General features: G+C 32.8%; 1 protein-coding gene across 1 annotated transcript in view; it reads left to right on the top strand.

Annotated features, from left to right (window-relative positions):
* LOC107686585 (SH3 and multiple ankyrin repeat domains protein 3-like) overlaps nt 1-6,877 on the top strand; it is a 285,917-nt gene that overhangs the window by 192,703 nt on the left and 86,337 nt on the right. The window lies entirely within an intron of this gene.

The raw sequence follows: 6,877 nt of genomic DNA on the forward strand, positions 1-6,877 counted from the left end.
AATTACTGTAAAGTACTGGTGGATTAAAAAGTTGCAATTAACCCAAAATGGCTTGTAAATGAACCCCATAGAATAGTCAGAAGAACAAAAACAAAAATATATGTTTCTTAAGCCTTTAAACAAAAGAATGTAAAAAAAGACAAATCTAAAACAGTTTGCATGTGTCCTTCATGTGATAAAGTGGGCTTTATAAGTTTAAAATAACTAACACATGCAGAATGACTATAGTAACAACGCAGGCAATAGTAATAAGCAAAAGATAAAATATATTTATAAGAAACAAAACCTAAAAATGGGCAGAAATACTGGCAAAAGAAAAACAGTAACACTTTAGTATAGGGACCAATTCTCACTATTAACTAGTTGCTTATTTGCATGCCTATTATTAACTTATTGGCTGTTTATTAGTACTTATAAACCAGCTGGACCACAAAACCAGTCATAAGGGTCAAATTTTTGAAATTGAGATTTATACATCATCTGAAAGCTGAATAAATAAGCTTTCCATTGATGTATGGTTTGTAGGACAATATTTGGCTGAGATACAACTATTTGAAAATCTGGTATCTTAGGGTGCAAAAAAAAATCTAAATATTGAGAAAATCGCCTTTAAAGTTGTCCAAATTAAGTCCTTAGCAATGCATATTAGTAATAAAAAATTAAGTTTTGATATATTTACGGTAGGAAATTTACAAAATATCTTCATGGGACATGATCTTTACTTAATATCCTAACGATTTTTCACATAAAAGAAAAACGATAATTTTGACCCATACAATGTATTGTTGGCTATTGCTCCAAATATACCTGTGCGACTGGTTTTGTGGTCAAGGGTCACATGTTCTGCATGACCATATTCTACATCCCTAATCCTAAACTTAACAACTACTTTACTAACTATTAATAAGCAGCAAGCATTACGAGTTTGTTGAGGCAAAAGTCATAGTTAATGGTTTGTTAATAGCAACAATTGGATCTAATATTAAAGTGTGACCGCATTTTTCCATGTTTATATCCATCCCCACCAAACCAGCATAGAAAAGTCTGCAGATTCCTTCTGGGCTTGTGAATATTCATTCCTCCAGTAACAGCACTGTCAAATAATCAATGATTAATTGTAACTCTCAACATATCGGTCAGACATTGGCCGCCGCAAGAGGGGTCAAACAATGACAAATGTTGTTTCTATTTTTAAAATCTTCACTTGCAAATGTATTATGGTGGTACCATGATTCACTGGTACCATAGGATTTGGACTATAGTATTTATTTTTTGTTCCTTCGGTGAAACTATTGAAGGAGTGATTTGAAAATACAAATAGTAATATACATGATAATTATTAGTACTGTCAGTTTGACATGTTAGTCAAATTAACCATAATCAGTTGAAATAAAAAAAATAGAATTTAGCTGAACTAGAAAATATATATATATATATATGTCTTGTTTACCATTCAGTTTTATTTAAATATCCTTTATAAAAGAGAAATTTAATTGGGTACTCAAATTCATGTTGAATCGCATTTATATGGTATTTCCAAGAATGCCATTATAGTAGCATGGTATCATGGTACTTTGAAATATACCATAATACGTCCAAGAACAGGATGCTACTACCCTGTTACATGTTCAAAGTACCATAGTATTCCCATCTGATTCCATCACTGTACCACAGAACGGTCACAGTTAACTCTAAGAGTAATGCCATGGTAGTGGTTAATCATATTCCCATGCATGGTACATAAATTAAACTGTAAGATACCTCACGAAATGCCATGGTATTATGATTAAATCGGTTGTTTTCCATGTATATGTTTTATGGTGATACTGTAGTGTTTTTCAAAGGAGGCAATGTGGGTAGTTTTGTGAGTGTGTTTTATGAGTTATCACAAGCCCTTTTATTTAAGGCCGCTGAGACCTGTATTGAATGAAATCACTCTGATTTCTCTGCTCGTTCTCTTCCATCTAAATTACTCATACTGTTGTAATCTATCACATCCTCACAAAGCAGCATTTGATCGACATCCTGCTTTTAAATCGTGCTATTCAAATGTTTAATATATATTCAGATTAGACTCTCCTGTCCTGCAGAGCTGCAGGACATTGCTGGAATCGACTGTGTTTTGGGACTCCAACAGGCCTTATTGAATTTCCCAGCAATATTGCTCTGAATCTCATATTGTGTATTTATTGCAGGGGGATGATTGACGGGTTTTTAGAGATCGTGAGACATGGCACTTTATAATTGTGTTGTTTCTAAATGGAAGAAAATGTTAAACTTACATGGATTAATTTGAAATTCAAACTCGTAGTGTTGCGTCCGATGTAAATAAGAAATACTTTGAGTTATAGCAAGGGTTGGTGGGTACAGTGGGTGTTTTGCAGCGCTAATCAGCACAAATCTGACACTGGAGACACAGCAGAGGTTGTTTATCACCACACTGCCTTTTATAGCAGGTGTAATTTTTCTACTGTCTGAAACACTCATCTGAAATGTACTAAATCACACCATTATGTGCCACACAAAACAGTGAGAGACCCGATCGCAGTTGATTCCGATTGAGTTTGACATTAGCATTTTGCTAAGCTAACAACATGATACTTTTTATATGGTAATAAAACAAACAATATATCGACTTCTAGAACCATTTTTTGTCTATTCAAAGCTCTCACCTGCAAAAACAATCAGATGTGTTTGAATTATCTTTATCTGGAGATATTTCTCAGGAAATAGTAAGATTAATTCAGTGGGATTAATGCATTAAATGAATCACCATATCATGTAATAATTTCAATTAGAACTTTTTTTTTTATCAATATGTGTTAGTATTGAATGAAATATGAATAAACTACTGTTCAAAAATTTGGGATCAGTAAGATTTTTAATGTTTTTTTTTTTTTTTTTTTTTTTTTTTTTAAGTTTCTTAAGCTCACCAAGGCTGCATTTATTTGCTAAAAAATACAATAACAGTAATTTTGTGAAATATTATTACAATTTAAAATGTGTATTTTAGAATGAAATTGATGTCACATGATCCTTCAGAAATCTTTCTAATATGCTGATTTGCTGCACAAAAACATTTATCAATGTTGAATACAGTTGTTGCTGCTTAATATTTTTAAGTGCTGCTTAATATTTTTGTGGAAACTCTGTTTTTCCCCCCTCAGGATCTGTGAAGAATAAAAAAGTTCAAAAGTACATCATTTAGTTGAAATAAATATCTTTTGCAACATTATAGATGTCTTTACTGTCAGTTTTGATCAATTTAATGTGTCCTTGCAGAATGTTTCTTTGGTGAAAAAAAAAATGTATACTGACCCCAAACTTTTGAACAGTAGTGTATATTCATAATTTAAGTTTCTCTTGAACAAATTATAAATCTCAATGCATTTTTGGATATACCTGTTCACAAAGCATATATGCTCTTTCACTTCACATTTTGGCTGTGTGTGTGTGTGTGTGTGTGTGTGTGTGTGTGTGTGTGTGTGTGTGTTTCTATAGAGCGGTCTGCTCTTTCACTTCACATTTTGGCTGTGTGTGTGTGTGTGTGTGTGTGTGTGTGTGTGTGTGTGTGTGTTCCTAGATAGGGATCTTACTACAGATGATCTATACAGAATTGTATACAGAATAACCATATTTCAAAATGGCTAGATATTACACAGGGTAGATAATGCTGTTTTGTAGGTTAGAATAGTGACCTACTCTCTGAAAAGCTACTTTCTGAAGCAGTTCTTTTGTGCTGTTTAACTTCACTTCAGCAAAACGAGTGGCTTTGTGTGCTAATTTGGACCTCAGGACTCTAATTTTACCAGCAGGTGTAGGGTACTTCTGCCGCAGAACAACACTTTAGGGCTCACTCTCTTTCTTTGTGAGGTCCTGAGAGGCATTTGCTGTGTTCTGTCCTAGTTGTCCATCTGTCAGTATTTCCTGACATCCTGGCCCGCTAATAATAATAATGTGTGTTTGTGTGGTTTGCAGTGTGTTTGTGTTTAATACGCAGAATGTGATGATACCAACAGGAATTAAGCCAAAGCGCCTGTCCTTGGTGTCTGGCGTTCTATAAAAGTCCCCTCTCTTTCTCTCTGGTCATTGCCCTTTGTCTGGCTGTGTCCACCTGTCACTCCCTGAGGTGAGCGTGGTGACCAGGAGAGTGTGTAATTAGTGCCGTAGCGGTGCGGTCAGCGCTGGCCGCCCACTTCCTGTTCAGGGTCAGATTCGAGGCCATGACACGTTGTTCTAAATATTGTGAAAGTGGATTTAGAGATCACAGGTCGCTGGGTGCACGAGCAGCAACAGCACAGAAGAATCAAAGGTCAGAGGTCAAGCGCGAGTGTTATTGGTTGACAGTGTATGATATCGAGTTAAATTTGGCCCTTGCTATGATATGAATCCTTAAGTTAATTACAAAATTAGGTTTAGATCGAGGTGATGTTGTGTCACTGAATGCATCTCAAACTGTGTGTCTGTACCTCAAAGTTCTTAACAAATATTTAAACCATCAAAGTTGTTCATGTTTAGAGAGATTAAATAACAATAAAAATTGGTAATATGTATATATTTATTTATATTATATAATATTTATAAAAAGAAATTACAAGGAATTTAGTGTGACAGTAGCTCAGCCACTTTAAATAACACTGCAATGAATGTTTTTTGTCTTGTTTTCCATTACAAATATGTAAAGATTTATCACTCTTATATCAAGAAACATTTACTTGAGAAGCATAATAGCAAAATCTGAAGTGTTATTTTCTGAAAAATCTAAATCAGAGTGACTTTATGGTTAATATATATTTAAAAAATGCTAAAGGGATAAGTAAAATAAACTTTTCCCTTTGAATTCAGTTTTTATTTTTTACCCTATATTGCCGGATATTTTATAAACTCAAAAAAAATGCTAATTAAAAAAAATATATATATATATATATATAATATATTAATAATAATTGTAATATATATTTTTACTGGAAAACAAAAAAATACTGAGTAAGAATTTATTTATTGTGCATGAAACTTTGCAGTCCCGCAAGCTAAAACCAAACAGTCTGCCTTTGTAACTGGTAGTTTTTAATTTCATCAGCTATTAATAAGTCTCCAGTCATCAACATTAATTAATGTGGTCAAAAATATCACCAAATATATGTTTCCTTTTAACATCAATATGATGTCGAAACAATTTCTGGGGTGACTCCTGTGTTCATACACACAGAATGCTAATTTATGGGATTCATTGCCATATTTAAATGTCATTGTCAATTCCAAAACGTTGGCCTTTCAGCAGTTATATAATATAATATATGAGACAGCATCTTGATGAAGTCTGTCATAGACAGAGTGTTCAGAAATAATGAACAGTCTGGGAGATTGTTCTTTTGGATGTCATTGTATGGTAAAGTAATGGTGACATGCACATTACAGATTTTTGCTCCGCTCAGTAGTAGCTGTTTAAATTGGCTATAGTGATATTGAGACCGGACAACAACAGTGTTGTTGGTTTAGCTTTTCACCCTTGTGAATGAAAAAAATATCTCATTAAAGCTTTGAATATCTGTTGCAGTGTTCCTAATGATTACTACACAGTGAAAACTAAGTGTAAGTTTTCTTTCTTGTGAAAATATGATGATAAAGGCATTCTGATGGGCCGGTGTGAATGAAAGGTAAAAGCTCATCACTCATCATTAACATGTCACGTTTACCACCAGTTAAGAGGCTAAAATTTAGACCTTACCTCACTTCTGCTGTTTCATTACTTTGCCGATTTATGAGCTCCGTTTAGAGAGGAAAAAGAGAGAGGGAAGGAGAATTGAGTGATTTATTGATGGCAAAAGGGAATCCATTTTGTTTGTGCAAGGCAGGTAAATGAGGTGTCACTCTGAAAGAGCACTCTCTCAGTCTGGAGCTTTCCATGATGGATTCCACCCTCAGGACATCCAGGCCTGCCACTCCCTCGACACTCACCCATAAACTGATTTCCTATTGGACGACGGGAGATTTAAGGGGTGGCGGTGAGGTCAATATCATCTTCTGCATTCCTATTGGCTTATCCTTTAACTCTGGCTTATTCCTTATCCACACTCATGGTCATTTGGGTTTCAAACCAAAGCATCAAATAATTTCTAAAAATTATGGGTGAATCTCACAAAAACATGCCCAGGTGACATTTTACCCCAGAATCAACAGAAAAAGAATATTTAATAACTATAATTTATAAATTATAAATATTAGATTTTTTAAATAAGAAATGCAGTGTATGAAATATAATTTAAATCAATATATTTATTTATATATAATATTTTGCATAATAATTAAAACCTATTTCAGAATCATGATTTTAATTCTCAGTGGTGATTCCTATTAAATTAATTTTACATTTAACAGAGTAAACTATTACTGCTAAAGCTATTGTAATACTATAAAATATAATTGTTTTAATTTAGTGTAAATGATCAAAAATATAACAAATAATTTGATAATATTTTCAAATTAATTAATTTTTCATTAATTAATGTTTATTTATAATTTATAATTAATTTTTATAAATTCACGAATAAGAGTACAGTTTTATTTATTTGTTTATTTATTTCCCATGAATTCCCATGAAAATGGTCATAATGCAAAACAGCTTAATGATTCTAAAACTTCAGTTTCTGATTATTTATATATTCTATATGTCGCTGGGGTATATTTGTAGCAATAGCCAAAAATACATTGTATGGGTCAAAATTATAGATTTTTCTTTTATGCCAAAAATCATTAGGATATTAAGTAAAGATCATGTTCCATGAAGATATTTTTTTTAATTCCTAGTGTAAATATGTTAAAACTTAATTTTTGATTAGTAATATGCATTGCTAAGAACTTCATCTGGACAACTTTA

This window comes from Sinocyclocheilus anshuiensis, unplaced genomic scaffold (assembly GCF_001515605.1).
Source record: "Sinocyclocheilus anshuiensis isolate Anshui unplaced genomic scaffold, SAMN03320099.WGS_v1.1 scaffold733, whole genome shotgun sequence".
Lineage (NCBI taxonomy): Eukaryota > Metazoa > Chordata > Actinopteri > Cypriniformes > Cyprinidae > Sinocyclocheilus > Sinocyclocheilus anshuiensis.